General features: G+C 42.0%; 1 long non-coding RNA gene across 1 annotated transcript; it reads left to right on the top strand.

The window, feature by feature from the left end:
- Positions 1-77: 77 nt before the first annotated feature.
- Positions 78-14638, top strand: LOC136098963 (uncharacterized). Its single transcript, XR_010651008.2, has 4 exons — positions 78-244; positions 12327-12428; positions 12529-12616; positions 14043-14638. It is a non-coding gene; the product is annotated as an uncharacterized lncRNA (long non-coding RNA).
- The last annotated feature ends 12073 nt before the right edge of the window (positions 14639-26711 follow it).

The following is a 26711-nucleotide window of genomic DNA, read 5'->3' on the forward strand; positions in this document are numbered from 1 at the left end:
GGAAAACGACCAATAAGAGTGGCAGGACGTTGGTGGGCGGGACGCGGAGGGTGAGGTACCGTTTGCCCCGTTGTCCATCTCTTTTCTCTCTCTCCTCCCTCCTCACATCATCTCTTACCTTTACTGGTAGAACCGCTTCCCGACCTCAAGGGGAGTTTATTTTAATCCCGTTCAGAAGCGGGCTGGTTTCCCGGTGGGGCCGTTGACCCGGAGGAGCTGAGGTGCCTCGGGGCTGCCCTCAGAGGTGGGTGAAGTCATGACCTGGTGCTTTGATAAGCGGTGCCGTTCCCTCCTGTTTGCTGCAGGTGACTCAGCAGGTGACACAGCAGGTGACAGTATGTCATTGCAACTAAATAAAGAGTCTTATTTTTGTCACGGGTCATAGTTTCAGTGAACTGTAAGCACAGAGCTGGTTGCAGACTGTGTGGTGCTTTTCTCTGTGGGAGCTGCCTGCACAGCAAAGAAACAACACAGGGGACTCCTGGATTTGTTTTTGAGCTGTTTAATCTAAACAGACAATGAGTCACTCTGTATGTATTGGCTCTGTGTAGATTTTTCACTGAGAGGAATGTGTTTTCCCCTGGGACCTGAGACTGTAGACGGCAGTTTCTCTGAAACTGAAGGTATGAGACATAGTTTCATGGCAGCCACGAACTTTTTCTGTGGGCTAGGGTTCACGTTATTAAAAAAAGAAAAAAAATCACAATATAAATGGCTTCAGGCTTTCACGAGTCTGTTTTCAGTCCGGGGTTCAGTAGAGACTTCTGCAAAAAGTACGAAGAACGTCAGAAACATGAGGTGTGATCTTCATGGGGATTTTATGCATTCTTGTGGTGGTAAAGCTCAGGACTATATGGCTTCTGGTGTTCTCAAATAACTTACTTAGAGGAAATCACAAATGCAGAATATAGGAAAGTATGTTTATATAGCACTGACTACAAGAAGGAAACTCTTGAAAACCTGGAAGTTCAGAGATCACTTCTTCAAAGTGACAGATGATTGTAGCCTCATAGATGAACTTTAAGGGATTGTTAAAATCATCTTGTTTCATTTGTTTAGCCCATCCATAGAATTGGAGTGATTCCTGTATTAAATTTGTAACTCCTGGGTAATGCCAGGAGTTCCTGCAGTAGGAATTACTGTCGCTGTTAAAAGTTTGGCGTCTCACTTTCCGTTTAACTGTTCAGCTTAGCTTTTTGCCACTGGCTCATGTTATGGTTTGCCTGCCGCTTGAACAGAATCTTTACTACTAAAAGATTTCTCCTTGCAGAGTTCAAGATAAGTAATTCCAATTTATTTTTTAGAGTTTATAGAACTCATACTTTTAATTTTCTTTTTCCTAGTCACTTTTGTGCATCTTTTCTTAACCTTTTCAAAATTTTCCCAATGTTCTTTTTGAATTATGAACACCGAAAATAAGTTTTACTATTGCTGAATATGCAGTGGGAAGTCAATTTGCTATTTCTAACTGATTTCTCCACCTAATTAAAACAGAGAAAGACCGATACAAGAATCATTCAAAAAGGGTGTAATGTTTAGTGGGTTATCCACTGTAACCCTGTACGGTTTTGTTAGGGTTATTACTTCCAAAATGACAGTCCTTACGTTCATTGATCTATGACTATGACCTAGCATTTGACCACATTAAAAGAAAATTACAAATGGAGCGAGGCTATTAAGCAATCCAGGCCACCCTGTAGTTAATTAATCTATATCATTATTAGTTTCCAATTTCTCTGCTATCTGCAATGATAAATACTGGATGATTCCTGTTCATAATTAATGCAGCCCTCGAAGCAATAATACGCTGAACTTATTATCGAAACAGAACTACAAGATGAAAGGTACTAATGTGAATCTGATACAATTTTAAGAACTCTGGGGGTAGGAAACCTGCTATGGGGTCACTGATAAGAGACAAAATAACTCACGTAGAGAATAATCCCTCTGTGCTACAAAAAAATTCATGTAGTTGAATCAATCTTTTCCTAAGAAAATTTATTGGCTGAGGAAGCAATGCTGGCCTCTATCATGTGTTTTCTTTTTGTGAGGTCACAAATACAATAAATGTTTGTTTGTTTGTTAACTATCTGCTGTGGTTCTCAGCTCCTTAGAGCTATATGCAGAAAAAAACTGCTGATCTTGACATATCCTGAACATGAGTAAGGTTTTATCAGACCTGAGGGCTTTATCTGAATAATTAACAATTCCCTTGACATAGAAATCTGCTTCAGCTTCCAAATAGAATCACAGAATAGTTGGGATTGAAACGGACCTTCCAAGGTCATATTTTATATTTTAGCCAGACTGCCTCTCTTAAGAGGAGAAAATAATTGTACAAGTCATGTGTTTCTCTGATGCCATCTTGCTTATAAAATATAACCTACCCAGGTAGATGAGAAGCCTTGAGCTGGCTCAAGCTTTAACAAGGCCACTCTTGAAATCTCATGGGTGATAATAATACAGCCTTCCAAAATCATCTCTAAACTTCTTCCCTGACCTCTTTCAAATTAGTGCTGTAAATTAGGAACTGTGAATGGCAATCATGCTGTAGACTGCACGGTAACAGTTGAGTTGCTCTCCATCAACCCTGAAGGGAGCTCAGAGTGACTTGTTGAGTTATAGACACCTATATTATGAACATCTCAGTCTTCAGGGATATGGGCCAGGTGAAGAGCAGAGTCAGGACCCTGAATTTGAGGAGAGCAAACTTTCAATTGTTTAAGGAATTAGTAAGGAGAAAGGAATTTGCCCTCAAGAAGCTCCAGGACTGTAAGCTGTAAAGGATCTGAGTGACTTAGGGAGTTTCAAAATATTGTGATTATTTGACATATTCTTTTGGTGCTGATGTTTATTGATATAACTTTTCCAATAGCGCTGAGAACTATACGCAGTCTATCTCAGGACTTCATACATGAATACTTGCAGAGTTTCATTGTCATGTGTATAAGGACTGCAGGAATTTCCTTTTGAAACTGAATATAGACATCATAGGTATTGTGCAGGTTTATTGATACATTGCTGAGTTCAATATCCTCTCTTTCGCTTATGATGAAGGTTATTGCACAGCAGTATCTTTAGGTGAGAACTGAAACTCATCACTGCTTCCTTCCACTGCATGGCTTACAGGAATATACATTTTTGTGTCTATGCTAAGTGAGATTGCATAGATAAGAAGTATTTATTCTGTCTGGTAAGAACTGTGTGCTCTAGCCAAAGAGAAGACAGGGAGTACAGCATGAAGTATGATGCTCTAATATGTATCTTTGCAGTTTAGAAGTTCATGAAATACCACCATACCTCAAGATTTTGAACCCTTTGTCTCTAAGATGAGCTCTTATCAACAAGGTCATTCACAGGGGGAAGGATTTGTTTTGAACAAAACTCAAGGAAGACAGTGTAACGTATTCTCTGCAACTTCAGCATTTCTCATTTTATATTCCTGCTTCCAAAATCATGAAGCAGGAGAATTCTCTGAATCTGCAGAGAAAGATCTTTATTGGCAGATACATGTATTTCATTGCAGAAAAAGACACTTTCTAAATTTACACTGATATAAGCAACCAAGCAACCACTTGGTAACTGACTATGCAAATTGAAACATGTTTTTCAAACTAGAGTCCTGCACAGTCTTAAAATTCCTTTCTTGGTGTCTCAGACATTTATTCCCTTTCTTAATAGTGCTACAAAAACCTACTATGAGAATTGTTTATTGTCCAACTGAGTACAATGATTCTGACTCCAATATTATTCTGTAAGAGGTCACCAGGTCCAGCATAAATGTTTTAAAGGGGAAGGAGGACAGTTCATGGATCTTTGTGTCTATTAACGGTTCCATTTGCATCTTCTTTCTTTTTTACTTGGCTTGTCTGGTTTGTGCTCATTGTTTATGGTATAACAGAAGACAATTTTTTTTTGCAACATTAACTGTAATTTAGCATGTACCTCTTTAATAATACATAAATATAGTTGAAATACTTTAGTCTATTGTTTTGTTCTCAGAGGACATCTATGCCATGAATTATATCAGTTTCCATTCCAACTTAGATTTCCAAATTTTATAATAATTTTTGATAGGCCTTTATTTATAAAGTAAGTTCTTTTCTGGGATAAAAATTATTTTTAGAAAGCTTAAAACTGGTTATTTTGTGCATCTCAGAGACTTAACATAGACATATTTCACTAACATTACAGAAAAGCACTAGCAAAGGACCGGTTCTTACAACCTACCACCAGATGGGATTTGTTGTCTCCACAGGAGGAAAATCCTCAGCCAGTTGTACAGTCAATCACCTTTCAATATAACACAAATAATTGTTTTGTGATGGGATAACTGAGGCCCAAGGAAATAGCTTTGGGTGTTAATGCAACACTTATTCCTCATAGTCTTTATATTTCTGATAGGCTGTAGTTTTATTTTTCTGAGAAAAAATAAATCTGTTGAAAGTCCTGGGTGGGTCAAAAAAAAAGGAGCTAAACTTTATCACAGCCCCTGCATCTAGAGAAATGTACCAACATTAAGCTGTCAGGTCTTGGCAAAGAACCAGACCAATGTGAGTGCTCTGAATATTAGCAACACTTTGCATTGTAGATATTGTGAGATATTCCTGAGGCTACAGAAGAGCTTATTCCTGAATCTAGTCACTCGAGGCTCAGTTTTAGCATTTATATAGGCGGGATGCATAACATGTCCCTCAAATCTGACTTACTTAATATGACATTTATTATACTTCCATCTGGCACACTTTCAGGCAGCCAAAGAGATTTTGCAGCTGCTTTTATAGTAGCGTTAAGACTTCGTACCACATTTCTTTTTACTGCAGTGCTGGAAAAGAAGTGCAGATTCAGAATTACTGAAGTGGTGAAATGAGAGAGGAAAGGTCAATTAGTGAGCAAAGATAGTCAGAAAAATTTCAGGTCAAACAGTTTTTGTGTAATAATTTATTGTACATGTCAATTTAAGAAACTTTGAAGTACATAAGCACAGATGTAATAATTCACAACTATGAACTGCCTTTTTTTTTTTTTTTATAATAAAGTAAACTTGGTTTTGCCACTGGAATCTGAAGAATCTCTTGAGATGCTCCACTGTGTTTGGAAAAGACCTATCAGCAGTTCATAGCTCAACGAAAGTACCATATAGTAAACTTCACCAGTATTTAATGTTAGCTTAGTGAAAGACATTAAAAGCCAAACACTTTCCCTTTTGATCTTTTTGTAGTTGCCCTTACATCACTCACTGTATGAAAAAACCAGCATATATAAATAAAATGAACTTAGTTATATAAAACCCAATCTTCTCTAAGCTTGCTAACTGTTTAAATATGATAAGGTTGTTCATTTTTAAATATTCACATTACAAGGCTGTTGAAGAAGATTAATCCAGCTTTGGATCCAGACAGAATACCAAACAGTTATATTTTTATCTGGGTTTAACCCCAGATAAAAAATGCATCAAGAAGAACAGTGTACAGCGAGTATCCTTTATAGCAGCTTAATGTAAACCTGAAAAGAAGAGAACCCATGGACATGAGCCAGTATAGTTATGTATAATGTGAGGCCATTCTACCTTGATAGCATTTCATGCTGATGCTTCCCGTTCTCTAGCAGGCAGTGCAACATTGTGGAGCCAAGAGCTCAAGAAAATCATTTCTAAACACAGAAGGTGTCTGGAAGTGGTGAGCATAGGTTCACTGAGGGCAATCACACCCTACTGACCTGCATGCCAACCCTGTGGAGGAGCGGGGAGAAACGGATGTCATTTACCTTCTCACAAGGCGTGACACAGTCTCCCATCCTTGTAGCCAAGCTAGGAAGATACAGACTAGATAGGTGGACCACAAGGTGGTTGAAAACTCTGAACCATCAGGTTTAGAGGTAGCGTAATCTCCTTCTTCAGAGATTTTTGAAATTTGGCTGGATGAGGAGCAGAGCAGCCGGATCTGACTTTAAAGTTATCGCTGCTTTGAGCAAAGGGTTGGACTAGAGACCACCAAAGGACTCTTCTAAACAACATTTGTCTTTTAGTCTATAATTAATTAGGCCTATATTGTCTTATTTGCATCCAAGGGGCCTTAGAGATTTAAAAGTGCAGCAGACAGAGAACAAAGTTCAACCATTTGCATGGCTAAATATATCATGTATTTTAGGTGTATTTCTGTATCACTATAAAATAACTACATTTAGATATTGCCTGACACGTTCAATATACCAATTAGGCACATGTCGCTATATCACGTATGACTGAAACTGGACAGAACATAACTTCTCGTAAATAATTAACTTCCGTTTACTGCTTCAAAATCCCTGATTTGCATGAGGATATCATGAGGCAACTTCGATCATGAAAGCAGTTATGCTGTGCTGCCACACGGCCAAAGGGGGATTCTGCACAGCTGGCTCTATAAATAAAACTCGCAGCAGTACGAACACCACTCAATAGCCTGTGCTTGTTTTCTGTGTTGCACTTTTCCTAATATTTAAAAAAAAAAAAAAAAAAGGAATTGCCAAATTTGGGGTTGGAAAACTTAATTGACAGCATGTCCCCGCTGTCTTGGTTTTTATACTTCTTGATTATCCCTCCTTTCAGTTTTCTGGAGGGTGTCCAGTTAGTTGAAAAGCAGAGAGAATACTTCATCTCCACATGCAAATTATCCATCAAAGTTATTTTAAGACATACTTTTTAGAGCAATTTAGGTGTTTTTTTGTTTGGTTGGTTGGCTTGCTTTTGTTTTGTTTGTTTTGTTTTGTTTTTCTGGCATAGCTGAATCTAATGCTGTCTTTCCTTATTTCAATTGATTTTTTTTGGTGTTTGGAGAATTTTACGGCGTTGATTTACCTCAAATCTTCTAGTGGAGAAATCCGCCAAAATACAACATTTCAATTTGGTGAAGTAACGTAACCTGACAAAATGGCAATGACTGAAAATTATAAAAGTAGGTTCATAATCCACAAAGATTAACCTTCTGTCCAATTTTTAAGTGTCAGGAAGTGCAAACTGTTGACAACTCTGGTCTTCTCAGCATAAGATGATCTTTCTGAAGGTGGCTCTTGGTTTTCTGTGTTTGTAGAGCACACACAGTGTCAGCTGGCAAGTGCTTCTGTAATATGTTACAGGAGTCCTCATGGGGATTGTCCAAAAAGAGAGTTTTCTAACTTACCAAGAGTTGTTGTGAATGCAAAGGCAATTATTGAGTTTTAGACTGGAAAAATAGTTTGTCGTGTGAGTTGAGAAAGCTTCAAGAGAAGCAGTGAATCAGAAAACACTGCTCATAACTTCTTTAATATTGTCACCAAAACTGTTAGCATCCTGAGGGTAAATTATGCAATATAAAAATACAGAGAATTTTCAGAGCTTGTATTAAGTACATTTGTATTAAAAACTAAAAATAAATACAGCCTGAGCTAGAGTTGGAAACAAATTTATTAGTTCTTCCACAGAGGCCAGTGTTTATTTTAAAGTCCTGGCTAAAAGAGACAGAATTTTGGAGTTTTCAGGTTATGCAGACCAAAGACTTAAACCACTTTTGTTCTCATCCACGTGTTATGTATTGAAAAGTTCACTTGCTGCATCCTTTCTAAAATTAAGCTTTCAGCCCTCAGTTTCAGAGTAAGCCCACACAACTCTTCATTGCGTTGCAACCTTAGACTGTAAGTGCCTCAGGGTAGGAGCCGTTTCTCTCCATGTGGTAATAACATCTTGTATACATCAGTGTAAGGAACTTGAAAATACTTAAGCACATAACTATGAACTGCTTTTCTTCTCTTTAATCCTACAGAGCAGGGCACTGATCCAAGGCATGCAGATAACTGCACGGCAACAACAACTCATTGCTTTCTGGTATTTCTTTGTTAAAGTTCTGCCACTGCTTTTAAAGAAAGCTGCTTTACATCTTTGAGCAGATTGCATTGTGGCCCCTTCCCCAAACATGGCTGAGAGTGACATCAATATAAATGGTGAACTAAATCATTCCACACTGTCCCATATTGCAGTAAAAGAGAGGTAATTTTTAAAGCATGCCAGGAATGTGTAGTTTGGCACAACTACGTGAGGCATTCCCTTTCAGGCCTTTCTTCAGGCAATGCAAGCTGCTTATAGGTCAAAAAGTTGATCATATGATGATAGAATCCATGTGTCTTTAATGACCAGAGCATGCGCTCCTAGTAAATGTTGGTTCAACAAAATTTCTTGTATCTTTCCTATTTATCCTTGGCTATTGTTTTAAGAAAGGAAAGCAGCATTGTGTGTTTAACTCCATGCTAGTAGAGTTAATAAATGAATCCATGAACAGATTTTCCTGCCAAGTCTGTTATTTGATTCATATTTCCCTCGGTTTTTCCCTGGATTTAACAAGATTTTTCATAGAAGCTTTCCTACAGCAATTTGCTGCCAATATATTGCAGCACCAGTAGAGCGCTGACTGACTTGAACAAGATATGATCACTTCTTCATAATGACACACATGATTACCCCTGCAAATCATGTAATTATGATAAAGATTTCAAAGCAAAGAAAGTAATTCATTTATGTCCTGTGCAGAAACTTTTAGTCTCTTGATGTGGAGCAAAACCTGAATCTTAATATGGAATCTTTAGAATTACTGCAATAAGACTGATCTGAGTTAACTGGGAAGAAATCAAAGAAGCTGTTAATAAAGCAGCGCTGAGAAAAGTGCTACAGGGTGTGGTGCTACAGTGTATCTTTACAATATGTGATAAATACTGCATTTATTTCAAAATTAACATATTTTTAAAGGCAGCAAATTTTGTTTGGGAGAAAGCAACCCTCAAACTTAGTTTCCAGGTGATCTGAACCTGTCTAAATCTCGTGAAATAACAACAGCCAAGCCTTTTGTTTTTCAGCTCAGCCAAAAAGCAAACCTTAAACATTAACAGCACGAAAGCTTTGGCACTAAGAGGAATCTGTAATGCAGCACTGAGCCAAGTATTGAGTCCTCAGGACTAATATTGTTGTACTCTGATTTATTTTCCTAATATCTGAATACCCCAGGGGGGCTTGAAACACCATTGATGCTATAGACCTATGACACAGTATTTTCTCCAAAGAGCTTTCAGAACCAACAGCCAAGCAACATGGGCTTGTTTTGGTTTTATTCTCTGAGTACAGATGTTGTTCAGTTCAGCTAAGTTAAAATACATATCAGAACTTAAATATAACAGCTACATCCTCCAGAAAAGTGGTTGCATAAATATGCAGAATTAGCAGCCTTGCTTTTGTATTAGTTCTAACTGCATCTCACTTATATTATCAAGCAATATTTTGTCATTATTATCATTCACTACAGGTCTCATTTCAGACAGCAAATCCAGCTCCAGACACATGCTCTCTGATAACAAAACACCCATGGATGCCTCTGCAGTCCATGGCAGAGCTCTGAAAAGCTGTGCTTACCCCTCCAGCTGCCAGCAAGGAACAGGGAGTAGGTGAGATGAGGATTCAGAGATTGCCGGCACATAAACCACAGCTACTGACTCCTACATTCCCGTTATGTTCCAGGCAGAAAAAGCAGGGCCAGCTCTTCATGGTTTTCCCATGAGTTTTGTAGCCCAGATCTTCTCCTTCACCTATTCATCCTGTTTCCCATGCCAGGAAGTGCTTGGTCTCAGCCAGGCATCCTGTCCTCACTCCTTAGGATGGTTTATAGGTATCCTCTGATTTCAGAGCTTAACATTTGCTAATGTTGCTTTCACTTTGTAGCACCACTCAAAAGCTTGATCGAAATACCCAATGAATCATTATTTCCCTTTGTCACGTTACAAGATATTTTCTGATTTGCAGTGGGGGAGCATGCAAGGTTTCTGTGAAAAAAACAGGGTCAGGTCATCCATTTTTTCAGTTACACATGGTTTTCTTTACAGACTGTGCAACCCTTACCTTTGGCAATGGAGCTCAAAATGACTCCTACAGAGGTCATTAGTCCTTGTTCTTCAGTGATACCTATACCCATCAGGATCCAGACTTGGCTTAAATGCAGTATAAACTCATAGTCTTTGCCTTAGGGGACATTCGCTCTCCATCTTTCCTCACCCTCATTGCATATTCTGCCCCAAGGCAGAATGGAAGCAGTTAATGGTGGCTGTAACAATGACTGCTGTTTAGTGAACACTTGCCACTGCAAACTGTGTGGATGCCAATACTGATTTGTCATCAAACACAGTACTGATTTCATAGCATCCAGCCACCCACAGTAATGGCTAAGTCCGAATTGCAAATTAGGCTCTAATCTCCACTCTTGCAATCATTTACAGGTTTTCTTCCTTTAATTGACAGAGGTGGTGAAATGCCCATTTCTGGATAACTTCATCTCATTTGCATGTTAGTCCTGCTTTGAGCAGGGAATTGGGCTAGAGACCTCCAGAGATCCCTTCCAGCTTCATTTTTTGTCCACTTCTACATTTTATAAAAGCAAATGTATCAGGTGTCCATGTCCAGGGGTGTTCTCAGTGAGACGAGTCCAAGGGCTACCCCTGCATCAGACTGAGCCAACTCCAACCAGCTTTCCAGTGAAAGGAGTGAGAAAAATGTGAGAGAAAAAATGCTGAAGACACCAAGGTCAGTGAAGAAGGAGGGGGAAGAGGTGCTCCAGGAGTCGGAGCAGAGATTCCCCTGCAGCCTGTGGAGAAGACCGTGGTGAGGCAGGTTGTCCCATTCCAGCCCATGGAGGACCCAGCTGGAGCAGAGATTCACCTACAGCCCATGGAGGACCCAGCTGTAGCAGAGATCCACCCATAGCCCATGGAGGACCCAGCTGGAGCAGAGATCCACCTGCAGCCCATGGAGGACCCAGCTGGAGCAGAGATCCACCTGCAGCCCATGGAGGACCCAGCTGGAGCAGAGATCCACCTGCAGCCCATGGGGGACCCAGCTGGAACAGAGATCCGCCCATAGCCCATGAAGGGCCCAGCTGGAGCAGATGTCCCCCCAGAGCCCATGGAGGACCCATCTGAAGAAGAGATCCACTTGCAGCCCATAGAGGACCCAGCTGGAGCAGAAATCCACTTGCAGCCCATGGAGGACCCAGCTGGAGCAGAGATCCACCCATAGTCCATGAAGGACCCAGCTGGAGCAGAGATCCACCTGCAGCCCATGGAGATCTCATGCCAGAGCACGCTCCTGGCAGGAGCTGTGGCACTGTAGAGAGAAGCCCATACAGGAGCAGGTATTCTGGCAGGACTTGTCCATGGGGGACCTGCGCTCAAACAGTCTGCAGGACTGCACTCCATTAAAACAACCCACGCTGGAGCAGCTCTTGAACAATGACAGCCCATGAGAAGGACCTACACTGGAGAAGTTTGTGAAGGACCATATCCTGTGGAAGGGACACCACGCTGGAGCAGAGGAAGAGCATGAGGAGGAAGGAGCAGCAAGGATGAAGTGTTATGGACCTACCACAACCCATATTCCCCATCCCCCTATGCTAGATGGGGAGCAGGGAGGAAGAAGAATTGGGAATGGAAGAATTAAGTTAAACCTGAGAAATAGGGGGGAGAGAGGAAAAGATGTTTTTAAGTTTTATCTTTGTTTCTTACCATCCTGCTATATTTTTAATTGGCAATAAATACATCAAATTGGTTTTCCCCAAGTTGAGTCTATTTTGCCCATGACAGTATTGCTAAGCGATCTCCCTGTCTTCATCTTGACCCATGAGCTTTTTAATCTTATTTCCACCTCCCCCATCATGTTGAGGAGGGGGAGCAAGAGAGCAGCTGGGTGGGGGTCTGGCAGCTGGCCCAGGTCAAACCCACCACAGCAGGTATTGAATTTTACAAGCAATTGCAGCCGTGCCCTGATCACTTTACAAACATGAACAACACTATATAATTCATAGCAGGACTTGTTCAAGTGCATAAAGACATCTGGATATGCCCTCTAATGATTGTATCAGATCTCCACCACTACCGAATCCCTTGAACCTGTGCCCAGCAGAGTTCAAAAAGTGTTTCACTCTGCCTCTCACAATATAAAATGCTAACATATAAAAATATGTGTCTTATATGCTACAACTGTAAACCTGGATCTCCTTATGAAACCATTGAAACAACGCTAAGATTTCAATGCTAGGATTTTTTGTATATGATGTTGAGGAAAATATGAGTGAAATAAAATCTTGCAGCAAGGCTTTTCTATTTACAGTTAGATAGGCTACTTAAATCATTTAACATCACTCAAACCATTTAATAATTTCCTAATTTAATTAGGAAACACTTTCAATTATCAATTTAAGTTCTTTGCCTTCATTGCTGATCTTTAGGGTGAATAAATACAAGCATAATACATAAATGTAACACAGACTATTTCTCAACAGGGTTAAGTAAAACATGAAAACCCAGTAGTAAGGCAATACCAGAGATGGAAAACCAGTGTTAATTACTCCAAACTGAAAGACTGATTGGTTTCACATACAAAGGTAAGCAGGAGTCATTTTTATATTCCTTCCTTCTCTCTCTGCAGCTATTTTCTTTGTAGGTTTTAATACCCTGCTCTCACCAGTGTCCACTTTTTTCCAGAAGGAGGAAGAAAAGTACTAATTGAAGCACAGAAGATGGAAGGAATAAGGGAAGTACAAGCTTGGGAAAAGGCTGCACACATTTACTAGTGAGTACTTTGGAGCATTTATCCTGTATGTGTTGATTAAAACTTTGAAGGTTTCAAACCTGGGCGCTTACAGATCAAAGAAAAGCAAAGCTCCAAAATTTAGCAGCCACAGAGCAGTTACAGGCCCATATGACAGCTAAGGAATCAGCAATGCCAAATTAAGTATCACAGTAGATCACATTAGATCCCGTTAGATTCACATTAGATTTGCATTAAATTCACATTAGATTCACAACATCAAATCTAGCCACCCCTTCTTGCAACATGTACCAGCACTAGCTTCATGTGAAAAATAGGAAAAAAACAAGAGGTGAGTTGGTAAAAAAACTTGGATGGAAACATGACATTCCCTGGGGAAGAGAAGGGAAATGCTAATATTATTATTGATGTGTTTAATATGACAGATATGACAGCTGTTTGTGACACATCATAGACAGGCAAGGTCCTACTGGAAGGAACCTGTCTGTATGTGCAAACATCCTGGATGCAGACCACGAAACTGCAAAGAAGGGTGGGAAGGTCTGATTTCGAGTGGTAGTGGTGTGCGCAATGGTGGCATGAGACAATAATTGTTGTTCTGTAACCAGATGTTCCCTGTCTACCAAGGCTACGCCCAAGTAGAGAAGGACCTGGGAGTTCTGGTGAACAATAGGTTGACCATGAATCAACAATGTGCCCTTGTGGCCAAGAGGCCAGTGGTACCTGGGGTGCATTAGGAGGAGTGTGAGCAGCAGGCCGAGGGAGGTTGTTCCTCCCCCTCTGCTCTGCCCTGGTGAGGCCACATCTGGAGTTCTGAGTCCAGTTCTGGGCTCCCCGGTTTAAGAAGGACAAGGAATTACCGGATGGAGTCCGGCATGGGCTACAAAGATGATGAGGGGTCTGGAGCACATTTCTATGAGACTGAGAGAGCTGGGGCTGTTCAGCCTGGAGAAGAGAAGCTGAGAGGAGATCTCATCAATGTTTATAAATATCTCAAGGGTGGGTGTCAAGAGGATGGACCAGACTCTTCAGTGGTGCCCAGTGATAGGATAAGGGGCAACGGGTACAGACTGAAGCACAGGAGATTCCATCTGAATATGAGAAGAAACTTCTTTCCTTTGAGGTGCCAGAGCCTGGACCAGGCTGCCCAGAGAGGTTGTGGAGTCTCCTTCTCTGGAGACATTCAAACCCACCTGGACACCTTCCTGTGTGATCTGCTCTGGTGAACCTGCTTTAGCAGGTGGGTTGGACTGGATGATCTCCAGAGGTCCCTTCCAACCTCAACCATTCTGGGATTCTGTGAAGTTACCAACTCTGCAAAGGGATGTTCCACAAGCATTTGAATTTCTGAGCATTAGTGCCACTAACTTATGTGTTAGTAGATCAGAGCAAGACTTTTCCTTCTATCCTGTTGTGCTTCAGGCATGTCGATATTTCTTATACACAGCAGCATATAAAGAGGATCAACTGGTTTTGAGCTCGTGGCAACTGTGGAGCAACGTACACCAGGATTCAAACTACCAGTGGGATGAAGACACCGCTGAGAAGAGAAGAAGCTTAGAGTGGATTTCAGTTTATTTGCTTCAGCTGGTACCTGCAGACCAATGTGATAAAGCTCAGTTTAATTATCCTAATAAGAGTACAGACACAAAAGAATAACTAATAAATACATGCAGGAAGCTGGCAAATTTCTCAAGAAGCTTTTGCACATCTCCATCTTTCCAGTTAGAAATGAGGGGGGGAAAAAATCCCATACCTGATGTCATCTGTGCATTTAGAGCTTAGATGGGAATGATTAAGAAAATGCAAATTATGGAGGGTTTTTTTCACCTGTTTCTGACTGCTAACAAGTTACTAAAACTAGCAAATGACGCTGCCTGAAAGATTAGTCCAACGTTTATAGTTCAGATGAACAAAAAATAACAAACTGGATTTCCCTTCCCTGCCAGCCCGTTCATGTTGAATAGTACCAGCAGCATTTTCCATATGATTCGTAGTAATTATGTTATTTGGTTCCTCTAGTTTATAAATAAAATACGTCTATCTGCACCTCTCTTCACCATGACTCGCCTCTGTGATATCGCATGGGAAAAATCAGTGCGCTGCTTTCTTCTCTATCAGGCAAACAGTGTTGACTGCCATCACTCCTTGGCTTTCAGGACCTGAGCTGTCTGCTTCCTCGTTTCGCCTTCTGTGCAAAAAAAGCAGGTACAATAGCTCCACAGGATTTATTTTTAAGTAGCTTATTTACCTTGTTCCATCTGTTCAAAGCAAACAAACACAGTGCACAGAACAGGTAAGAGGCTGGGCCAGATGTACGGAGGCGGTTACCTCTGTTCTATTTTATGCAACTCCTGATCTTCAGATTTAATAAACAAGGACTTCTTTCAAGTTCTGTGTTAACTCATAAACGTACCATGAAGGAACAGGAAGAAGCAACCATTTCACAAATAAGACAACTGAAAATATGGACAATTTGAGCTAAAACCGCCATGAGTATGGCAACTGCGAGGTTTTTAACCTGGGTTGGTAGTAAATGTAAACTTAAAAGGGAAATTTGAGGATAAAACCAACCCCCTTCCCACTATTAAAACCCCAGCTGACTTATCTTTATCTTAGCAGAAATTAAGAGCATACCTTTGCCTTTCATTCTTTCTTTGGAATGTAAGCACATCCTAAAGGAGGCAAGGAAGTTCAGAAGTAGCTACTGATTTTGACTATGTTTTTATATGTTGAGTTTGAAGCAGCTTAAGAGAAATGTCCAGCAATGCTGTCTCTCCAACTGCAGTTTTACAGCCATGATGGCTTCTTGGCAGCCAAAGACATCTCTGAGGAAGTTTGGGGTAAAATTACTTACCCTCTCTCTGAAAAACAGAAATCAGATAAAATGCTGGTGGGCTGTGGACTTCCCTAATACTGCTGATAACAGGAGAAAAAGCTGTGATTATTTGTTCCCTGCCAGCATGTGTAGAGACTGAAATTTGAAGTCTTGTCTTCTACAAAAGGCCTACTCAGGGTGAACTGTTTCCTACAACTGAGATCGGGGTTTCCCTCACCACAAAGTACTCCTTTTATCTTCCTTTTTCTGTGCAGTATGTTCCAGCTGAGAAAACCCCAGCTCCTTTTGGCCACTGACGCTTAACTCTTGGTAGGCCTAGTTCCGGATTCTCTGGATAAACTGTTTGATTTTTACTGAGACTCAAGAATCCTGGTTTAGGTTTCACAGAGACTTAAAAGAATTGGACTTGATAAAATACCTTAATACGTGTGTCCACAATCACATAGTGAGCTCATAGAATCACAGAATAGAATCATAGAACAGTTTGGGTTGGAAGGGACCTTCAAAGCTCACCCAGTGCCACCCCTGCCATGAGCAGGGACATCTTCACCAGCTCAGGTTGCTCAGAGCCCCGTCCAGCCTGGCCTGGGATGTCTCCAGGGATGGTTCATCCACCACCTCTCTGGGCAACCTGGGCCAGTGTTTAACCACCCTCACTGTAAAAAATTTCTTCCTCATGTCTAGCCCAAATCTCCCCTCCTTCAGTTTAAACCCATCACCCCTTGTCGTATCACAACAGGCCGTGCTAAAAATTCCGTCCCCGTGCCCAAGCTAGCCTTGAACTAGAGCTTCAGACTTATTAAATTAGTTCCCTATGATGTCTACACAGATCATCTAACCCATCACCTCTCTTCAAGGACAAGGAAATCCTTCCCATGTCATAAACTTCCTTTTTGGTATAAGGCGATCAGACTTACAATTGTCTGAAAGAGGAAGAATGCTGTTCTTCCTCTGAAGGTCATGAGAAGAAGGCAGGAGTTATTTCAATTGGTAATGACAGAAAATATTCATTCAACTACATTCAGCTTGTCAAGTGGCATTTTAAAAATCCTTTGAGGGCAAGATGGACACAGCTGCAGGGGACTGCTTTTGTCTAGGCAGGAATGGGGCACAGAGGGGTCACATTTGCTCAGGCCTGAATCGTCTTGCACAAATCACACTAAAAAGATCTTTCTAAAGCCTTCTTGAAAAAGATCTGATTTGACAACCTCAAATTCAACTCCTAAAACTAGGACAGTGAAAATCTGGTAAGTTTAAAAAAAAAAAATCATAAGAAAATCTTTGCGGTAATTCAAAAGGACACAAAACCAGGGGATCTGTTTTTCAGGAAACACATTTGAGCTGCTATTGTGTATCAGAAATAACTGTAACTTCATACAAAGTCTTTTTCACAGTGGTCCCCACAGTTGTTTTCACTGCAGACAGCAGACCAAGAGTATTCGGGGTCAGGGGGCTGTGTCAGGAAATGACTCGTGGGAGCTTTGTGAGATTAAAAGTTGGAATCCTTTAGAAGTTATTTTCTCTTCCAAATAATAGTTTCAAAATCAAATTTTGTGTGGCGCTGAGACCCGCTTAAGAGAAATGCTGAGTTTAGATACGATGCTTCCTTCGCCATAGTTACCTCACTTGTGCTGAGAGCAGCTCACTGCTTTGACAATGATGTGCTGGCTGTAAGTCTCGTGGTGTATTTTAATTCTTTTATGCCAACACATGGGTTCTCTCACCCCAGTGAAACATCTTTTACTTGCTGAAATCAAAACACACACTAGTATTCAAGTCAAAGCAGCCACAACCAGTATTGTAGCCACTGCAAATGAAAATAAAAGCCAATCTGATATGGCAGAGTCTACAATTGCTAAAAAAAATCCCTTCGGCAATTTTCATCTTAATGACCTCCTCTGCTCGTATCAGAAGGTTATGGCCTAGCGGCATCCAATTTCTTCCCTCAATGCCTGTCTAAAATCGTGCTGCCTTTCTTTAAAATGATTCTAAGACTTTTCTCTGGAATTATTAATTTAACAATACTCTGCTCTTCAACGGTATTTAAACACACTTAGACATGCTCATGAATTAACCTTCATAACCTCCATTACGAATTCATGGCTATCATCCTTACTACACAAATTAGTTACTGTTAGATGTTCAAACAATCAATTTCATGCTTTCTCTTATGCTTTGGGCTTACAAAAATATTTACAGAGCTCTCTCATTAGCTTTTCTCAAATCCATCATAATTATTATTTTCTTTTGCCTTGGCAACAGCTTATACCCTGTGCCGGCTGCCTGTCACACTGATCAGTATTGCTCACATTCCCCTCCGTGACTGTATCCATCTGTTGTTTCTTGTCTTACACCTCGAAAGCAATTTGAGGCAGGATTACCTTTTCATTTCAGATTTTTATTGCTCCGGCCGAAATGAGATCATTTTCTGTGACTGAAATTCCAACACACAACAGACACGGTGTTGAACAAATGGGGAAACAGTGAGGAAAAGGCAAAATGAGTTGCCTAAAATATCCTGTGATGGCACTATCCATCTTCCTGGGTTTGCATCCCTTTTCTCACAGTTGTTTATCCTTCTTGTTACAGAGGAAGTTCAAGCATTCTAGTGAGGATGAAAAATCAAATTTAAAACAGGAAGATTACTATGGGTAATTCTGGTGAAAGGGAAGAGTTGCTCATCCAAATTTCCAAGAGCTTTCAAACTCTAGGAAAGCTCTTACGAAACATGTCATGGGTGCTTTTAACCACTAGGAGCCGTATTCAGACCATCTCCTGCCCATAATGGACCTGGCAAATTTTAGCATTTAGGTCAAGAGAATAGTTAAAATAAGATCTTCTGTCATCCAGGGCTGCCAGATGCTGCAGTCACCTACACCTCATCCATCCTTGTGTCTGGGATTTCCAGACTCCCAAGATGCTGGGGAATGCTCAACATGTCCCAGCCTGAGCTGAGACGTCAGCTCCGCTATAACATCAACTCATAAAGAGGTACCTACTTCCAGTTTAGATTTCCTCACCATCCCAGTGTGATCCCAGCACAGGCAGCCAGTATTGACGGAGCTGGAGGGAAAGGAAGCGGTTCCACTTAATCTCACACAAAATGTGGCAAAATGTGCAAAGAGAGGGGTTTGTAGCTCTGACTCCTTCTCGGGAAGTCACTTCAGCCAAAGGCCCCATTGTCACTAATGACCCATCCTGTTTTCACAAAGCTCTGGACTCCACAAAGGTCTGGAAAGGGAGCAAACATGGCTTGGCTAGAATTGCTAATTGGGCTAATGCACTTCTTTTTGCCCCCAGCTTGCCAGAAAACCTGGTGACATTGGGCGCTTGATTGTTTTAACTATTAATTCTTGGAAAGCTTGGCATGTTTCTTTTGGGGGATTTTGCACTCCTGTGATATTCACCATTTCAAAGCTCAGATATCACAAATTCCTTTAGAGGAGTGTGCCAGGTCAGCTGCAGAAAGAGCAATTTCTCTGTCCACTGCCTGTTTTACCAAACAGGCTTCAAAATATGAGGAGCGTAATGCAAAAAATCCAGATCTTTGCCACTTTTCTCAATTGAATTCTCTCCAGTCTAACCAGTTTGCACACACAGAAGTTTACAGGACAAATTCACAAGCTTGCACAGAACTCAAAACTTCAGAAAATTACTTCGAAAGCAACCCTTTTGGTTACTTTTTCATTATCCAAGAATTTACGTAATAAACAAAGCTACATTTAAAAATACATATGCAAGTTTTTAGATATTATGACCATTATTGATTATAGCAATTTCCACAGCCCCACTATGTTGGCCACGTTCCTTGAAGCTGAAACACATCATCTCCTATTTCCCTGCCTACCACAGATGTGAGCGAGGAGCATTAATTATTTAACGCTTTGTGACGCATTTGACTTCTGTGTGATGCAACAAGATTGTAGTGCTGTGCTGTTCTCATGTAAAGAACAAGCACTTAACAAACACCTAAATAATCTACAGATTCAATTTGGTCCCATGACCAAGTTCAATGGGTATAAAGCAAACACTGCTTGCTACAATTGCAGGAATGAGAAGCAGCAGCATTGAAAGCATCTTTAATGAAGTATGTGGCATCAGAGTGACCAGAGTGTTACCATTTGGACACAGGTTTGAACTTCGCTTGGCAAAAGAGTTGAAAGTCAGCTGGCTCAAGCTGTCAGCTGTGTGCATTTATACCTGATCATTCGGGATAAAGACTCATATTTGGCTGGATATACCTATCAATATTCAAGAAGAGACTGGACAACATCCTCAGACACATGGTGTGAATTTTGGGGTTGTCATATGCAGGGACAAGAGTTGGACTCGATCCTTGTAGGTCCCTTCCAACTCAGGGCATTCTATGATTCTATGATTTGAAGGTCCCTTCCAGCCCAAACTATTCTATGATAACAATGCGAAGGCTTCCCTTGTTCATGGGGATCGCTTCCTACCACACGCAAAGTGCTACAAGAACCTCTGATTAAAGGGGTGAATTTGGACATTTTATTAAGTAGTAGATGAATTACTTGAGAGATCAGATTGCATTTATAGCATGTGATGTTGACACACGGACAACCTTTTCTAAAAGGAAGGAGCACCATGGCTGTGAGCAGTATTTCTTAAACCAGCTACACACAGAAGCCTTTCTAACAATCTGTAGAACTCACACAAGTAATTTCTGAGCACCAGCACCACTGAATCCTGATTTCCTGAAGACTTGTGCTGTGGCTTCCATATCTAAAGAAGCAAAACCACCAAGTGAAGCTTTTCCCACAATAGCAGCACCTACAAGACGTCCCAAACACCAGGATTCTCTAATGATACACAAGTTTCCAGTTTCTTCAGTACTTGGGCTTACTGATCCTTTATTTTCTATCCATCTGCCTATTTCATAAAGATGGCATGAACTTCTGCTCAACATTTTGCCCTTCTGTCAAACTGGACTGAAAACAGATTTAAATATTATTAGCAAAAGAAGGAAGGATGGGGGCAAATCCATCAGGCGCCGTGGATCTGCAATTCTCCATAGGAAACCGATCAGAAAATAAGCAATTAAACTCCAGCCAGCATCAGAGAAAGACGGGGAGACCCAGCTCTCATCAGACAGAATGAAAATGCTCTGACTGTAAAAAATAACAACTGTTTCGCTCTTTTTGATGGTCTTTTTCCAGGCAGCACAGAACATCGAAAGACAACCTTTTCCACTGCAATCCAGCTCTGATTGGATTTTTTGCTCAGCTTGCCCATGTTGTTGCTGGATGCCGGAAACACCCAGGTCTTTATCTGATCTCCATGACAAAAGACAAGAATAGAAAGGTAAATTTGCAAAATCTGCTTTTCATTTCCCTGCCTAGAGAAAATAAATTCTGTCGAAGGGGCACGGAGAGAAGGGCTGACAGCTTTCTGCAGACAGCAAGAAAACCACCTTTGGCTACGTTCCCAGTAGAAAAACATTAATTGTCATGATGCTAATTATGTCACACACATCTGTACGTGTTTGTGCTTTTCAAGGAGTTAATAGTTGCTGCCACAGATGCAGCTCTTGTGGAACCAGCCTGCCTACTCTGCAGGGTTAATGTTTGCAAACAGATGCACAAGCGTTTGTTTCTGCTCAGCTGCATGGACAATGCCCACATAGTTATGTGCAAACAACACCTCGCCTTGTAGGCAGCAAGTCACATGCATGACGTTAAGTGTAAGCCGTGTGCAAACTCATCGCTGGCCCTTGTCCAAATCCCTGCTTATCCTCCCATATACAAATATACAACATTAGACAACACTGAATACCTAAATCGAAACTCTTCTTAGTTTTACTGAAGTAACAGAGTGAAGCTCCTTTTGGTCTTTGTGGCCACATGGGTGAAAACAGCCATCTTGGTCCCAAAATATGTGCAGAAGGCAGCACTTAAGCATCTTATGACATTACTACAGCATCCTAAATGACTTGTAACAACATTTCAGAGACCTCCTACCCAGGTTTGGCAGAGCCTGGCCCCCATGGCCTCGTAGCCATGGGAGCAGGTGGCCTGAATTGCTCTCGTGAACTCGGTATGCTGTGTTATTCCATCTGTCACGGGCACCAGAAGGTATGGCCACCCTACATATTAAGCCTCCTGTGCAGGGTGAGCTGCCCAGCTGGGGCCATGTCTGCTTCTCAGTCCCTCTAACTCTCTCATTTCTCTGTCCCCTGGATCATCGAGCAGAGCTGAGCTCAGGGATCAGCTGAACCAGAGAAAGCAGCAGCTAAACAGCAATTAGGAGTCATCCCAGCCCACCAAGTGCTGACCCTGGGCTCTCCTAAAGACTTTGACCTTTGACTAAAGGGCACTGTGGCCTGAGGATGGAGGTTTTACAGTGTGGTCAGCAGGTGATCACACTATAAATCATGGTCATCATCATTTCATACAAGATGTGAACACAGCCATACTCTTGAAAGTTACATATTGTAATAAATTAATAATTAAATAAGTAATTTTGTGTATTTAGACCTATTTTAGGACATAGCCTGAAAAAAAGGTAGGTGTGATTCAGTGCATTTTCCAAACTATACATACGATTACCAGCACGCTGGGATTCAAGGAGAGGGAGTCCACTGTTAAAACTTGCTGAGATGTGGCTTTGAAATGTTTTGTGCTTGATAGTCCGAGTGCTGTTTGTGCAGAGCCCAAATGGTGCAAGGGGTCAGCACAGCAAACAGCGCTTCACCCGGGAAGAATCGCCTCCAGGCTCCCATGGGAGCAGAGATTGCTTGTACCCATCGCTCAGCAGAGCGTGAGGGTATCCGAGTGCCATCCCCTCACTTGACAGGCTTTGAGAAGTGGTTTCAGTGGGTATTTGCTAATTTAAATATTCTGGCTAGAGGTTGCAGCACTTGAGATATGCTTTTTAACTTCAAAAAAGGCACACCTGACAGCGCAAATTAGTCACAGCTAAGGAAAAGCTAAGAAAATGCATTAAAATTAGAGCAAAGACTTGGCTCCCAGGAGAGACTAGTGTTTTCATTAGCTGCAAAATACAGATAAGATTTTGTGGCTGTTCCTTATTTACATGTTGAGAGCCAGATTTGCTGGATATTCCCTTCAACCAGGAGCTCTTGAGTGCTTCACACCCCAGTTGTTTTCCGTGATTTCTGTACTAATCACTTCTGGAAAATTCAGTTCAAGCCTATGTCTGCCTCTAATGCAGGGAAGCTTCAAGAATCGGAGGCATTATTCTTTTTGCATCAGCCTATTTTTGTACCGCTACAAATGTTTTCCTGCTGTGTGGGTCTGCAGAATGAAACTCTTACCTTCCCAGGTACAACAGAGAAGGAAACCTGAAGGGAAATATCCATTTTGCAGGTCATGGGGAGGCTTTGTGAGCCAAGGCACAGCCGAGCCAAAGCGCGGATGAGGCTGAAAAGATGCACAGAAGCGCCAGACATGTCCACCTCTCACTGCTTGTGCCCCACGCTGCAGCTGGAATGGGATATTTTGCCAGGAAGTCAGTCACCTCCTCACCCCAGGTGGGATTTCCCTTCGTAAGCAGATGGCTCGGGTGTGATACCAAAGTCCCACGACTTCCTGAGCAATTCCTCATCCCCCTCCTGTACCATCAGCTGCTGCGGAGGCTGCTCTGGGGTTTTACAGGGAGATAATCACAGCGAAGGGTGCTGGGTGACTCTATCAGCCTTGCCCAGGCAGCAGCATCCATGGGATGAGCAAGGATCTGGCTGCAGTTCCTTTGGGCCTTTGGTTTGTGGTCCAGCTTTAGGGCTCTGCCAAGGAAGGATTTCACTGGGTTATGTTCAGGACCAGTAATGAGACTCTGTTTCCAGATGTTGCCTAGAGAGGGGCTCTGAAGGAGGAAAAAGAGATAGTGGATTTTTTTTTAATACAAGGTAGAAGTTTGTTTTCTGACAGCTGGACTGCATTTAAACAACCTGGCAAAAACTCATATTGGTTTTAAATACATGCTTTACTACAAAGTGATTTCTCCTATTAAAAAACCCACTGGGGAAGTAGACTCTTTTTTATAAAAATACTTCAAATTCTCATTCTAGCAGAGGAAGCGAGAGCAAAGGCAAGCTCAGAGTTTCACATTGTCTTCCCCATGGAGGATAATCCATCCCTGTCCATCGCATGTGTTAAAAAAGGAGGTGAGCTCCTGCTGGACAAGGACACGAGTTCAGACTCTGAAGGAAGATGTTACATTCTTTGGTGTTATACTATACAGGGGCAATATTTAGCCAGCAATAATGTCCCCACAGCACAAAATACCACCAGGTTTTCATAATGAAGACAAAGCTGATTAGCCATGAAGAAACAATTAGTTTGAAGGACAGACAAATGAGAGGTTGGCCATTACCTGAAGTCTCATATCAACACATTAATCAGGAGGAAAGCGAGGGATGGATCCCAGAGTGAAGGAAATGCACAGTGCCAAAACCAGTTCTGTGAAGATGAATCACCACCACAGAGTAAGAGCATGAATATGAATTTAGCAATGAATATTAATTTCTAGTGTGTGCTCCTTCGGGGCTTGACATAAATCCTGTTTGGGTGCATCTTCTAGAGTCCTGTGCAATGCTGGGGAATTTGCTGCTGAAATTCAGGGTTGAGATCAGAAGCTCTTGTGGTCATACAGATGGGAACCTACAGATACACATATATATATATATATATATATACACAAAGTTTTGCACTTTGGACAGGTGGCAAGCAATGTCTGTAATAGCTTTAAACTTTATAGTGAAGTACACTGAAAATATGAAGTGAGGGCAATGGGCTGCACAAGGATGAATGATTCTGGACCAAAGGGTGTGAGTGAGATGACTGAAAGTACAGATTTGAGCTAGAGATCCTGAAAAGACACTAAAACAGGACAAGACTTGGGAGATTTCACAGAATCACAGAATGATTGGGGTTGGAAGGAACCTCTGGAGATCATCCAGTCCAACCCACCTGCTAAAGCAGGTTCACCAGAGCAGATCACACAGGAAGGTGTCCAGGTGGGTTTGAATGTCTCCAGAGAAGGAGACTCCACAACCTCTCTGGGCAGCCTGGTCCAGGCTCTGGCACCTCAAAGGAAAGAAGTTTCTCCTCCTATTCAGATGGAAGCTCCTGTGCTTCAGTCTGTGCCCGTTGCCCTTCATCCTGTTGTTGGGCACCACTGAACAGAGTCTGGTCCATCCTCTTGACACCCACCCTTGAGACATTTATAAGCATTGATGAGATCCACTCTCAGCTTCTCTTCTCCAGCTGAACAGCCCCAGCTCTCTCAGTCTCTCCTCATAAGAAAGACACTCCAGGCCCCTCAGCATCTTCATAGCCGCTGGGCTCCCTGCAGTCATTCCTTCCTCCAGACCTGGCTGAGCATGACTGTCCTTTCCACTGCAGCCGAGACAGCAGTTTCCTACCTGAGCTGTTGCTCTAAGCGTGGTGGCTCATTCTTATTCTACAAATGTGTTTCTTTCTGCCCACCATGAACATCTCCCTGCCAGCAGCACCTGCATCACCTCTCATGTGGCTTTCACTCAGCTCCCGGAAGACACAGCACTTGGTGCTTCTGGCTGTGAACTGACGCACGATGTGCTGAAGCACCCGAGCCACCCGTCAGACCACCTGCCCCCACCTGCTGTCCTTCAGGCAGCACCAAACCTCTTGCCTTTCTGCAGGTGGCCCTTTGGCATGTGGTCCCTTCCCACACTGTGGCAAGTGGCAATTTTTTCCTCTGCTCAGGTCTCTTCCTCCCTCTGCATGGGCGTTACTGCGGTGATACTGGATACCAGCACCGTGAGTAAAAGCTGAGAGACTACCAGCAGAGGAAATGCTTTGAAAATGAGATCTCCAACTTCTGTGCGGAGGAACAGGCTATTTTAGGATCAGATTGTGTTGGAGATACGGGCTGGGACAGGATTACTGTGGCTGCTAAAGGAAATGCTGTTATATCCAAAGCTTCCCAATCAGCAAGACATGTAAAGGAACCTTCTGGGCTCAACGGTTCCTCTCCTCCCTCTTTGACATGGCCTCTGGACTCAGAAACGATAGGCAGGAGTTGCCTCAACCACAAAGATCATAAGGAAGCAACCCCACCATCTGCACCTTCCTAGAAGTATAACAGTTTCCACACAGGATTGTCCTGCTGTCAGTCTGAAGGCAGCAAAAAGGAGCATGGTAACAGATAAAGTTCCAGCAGTCCAGAGCCTGTTTAGCAACATGGTGAAGAAATATTCAATCCTGAGCAGCTCCAGAGGAAATCACACCCCCTGTCTGCCTGAGATTCACTGATTCCTCCTCCCCAGCCATTTGCATGACATCAGATGATTAAACGTACTACGAAAGCAGCTACAATACGTGCCAAAGCTCTGTTGGGTTTCACCAGGGATGCTTCAGTCGAAACCTTCAGTTCTTACATTTTCTTGTAAGCAGCCTAGTGGGACTGGCAGGTGACATCCATTTGTCATCACTTGTCTCTTTGATATGTGGGTCCCGTCTGCCAAGGCAGCAGCCTCCAGCACATGGTACCCAAAAGCAATCCCAGCAGCGTGACTTGGTGCACACCTCTCCAAGCTACACCCCTCCACAGAGCCCTGCGGACCTCTGTCCATCATCGTGCTCAACGGTTGCTCTGAGAATTACCTGCAGATTTATTATCTTTCAACATAACTTAGGGAATAGCATTGCTGTCTCTATTCTTACAGAGATTTACAGCTCATTCTGCCTAGAAACGGGGCTTTTTTTTCTTTTTTTAATTGAGTGATCTGTCTTTTGGGGAAATATTTTATTTTGCGCTGTATGTTTCAAGGTCTTTGACGGTGTCACTTCCACTTTATTTAGCCGCCCTGTCATACCAGCCTGCTCCACTATCCATGGCAACCTTCATACATTTATTTTTCTTTTTATGCATCTCCATGATTCTTCCCAAACCAACCCTCAAGACTGGAATGTGGCTCTAAATTAGGATTTATCTGCATGGGAGACTTTTCCAGAGATTTTGGGAAAACTTCTCTCTGTGGAATGAGTTGCTGCAGCATACGTGTGCACAGCTGGGAGTTAGACCAGTGAGCTGTCAGAGTTCACTGTGCCTTTGTGCCACAATGAATTAGTACAAGCACTAACTCAGAAAAAGTCCTTGGCTGTTACTGGAGGAAGGTCAGTTAAGAACCGCATTCACTGTGTGGCCACATCCAGAAAGCAAACATATATGAGGCTATATAAAAGATGGGATGGAGTGTTATGTAATTCTGTTACACAATGTATGTGATTGCTGTCATCAGACGACTGTCTTCAG

This window comes from Patagioenas fasciata, chromosome 2, assembly GCF_037038585.1.
Source record: "Patagioenas fasciata isolate bPatFas1 chromosome 2, bPatFas1.hap1, whole genome shotgun sequence".
Taxonomy (NCBI): domain Eukaryota; kingdom Metazoa; phylum Chordata; class Aves; order Columbiformes; family Columbidae; genus Patagioenas; species Patagioenas fasciata.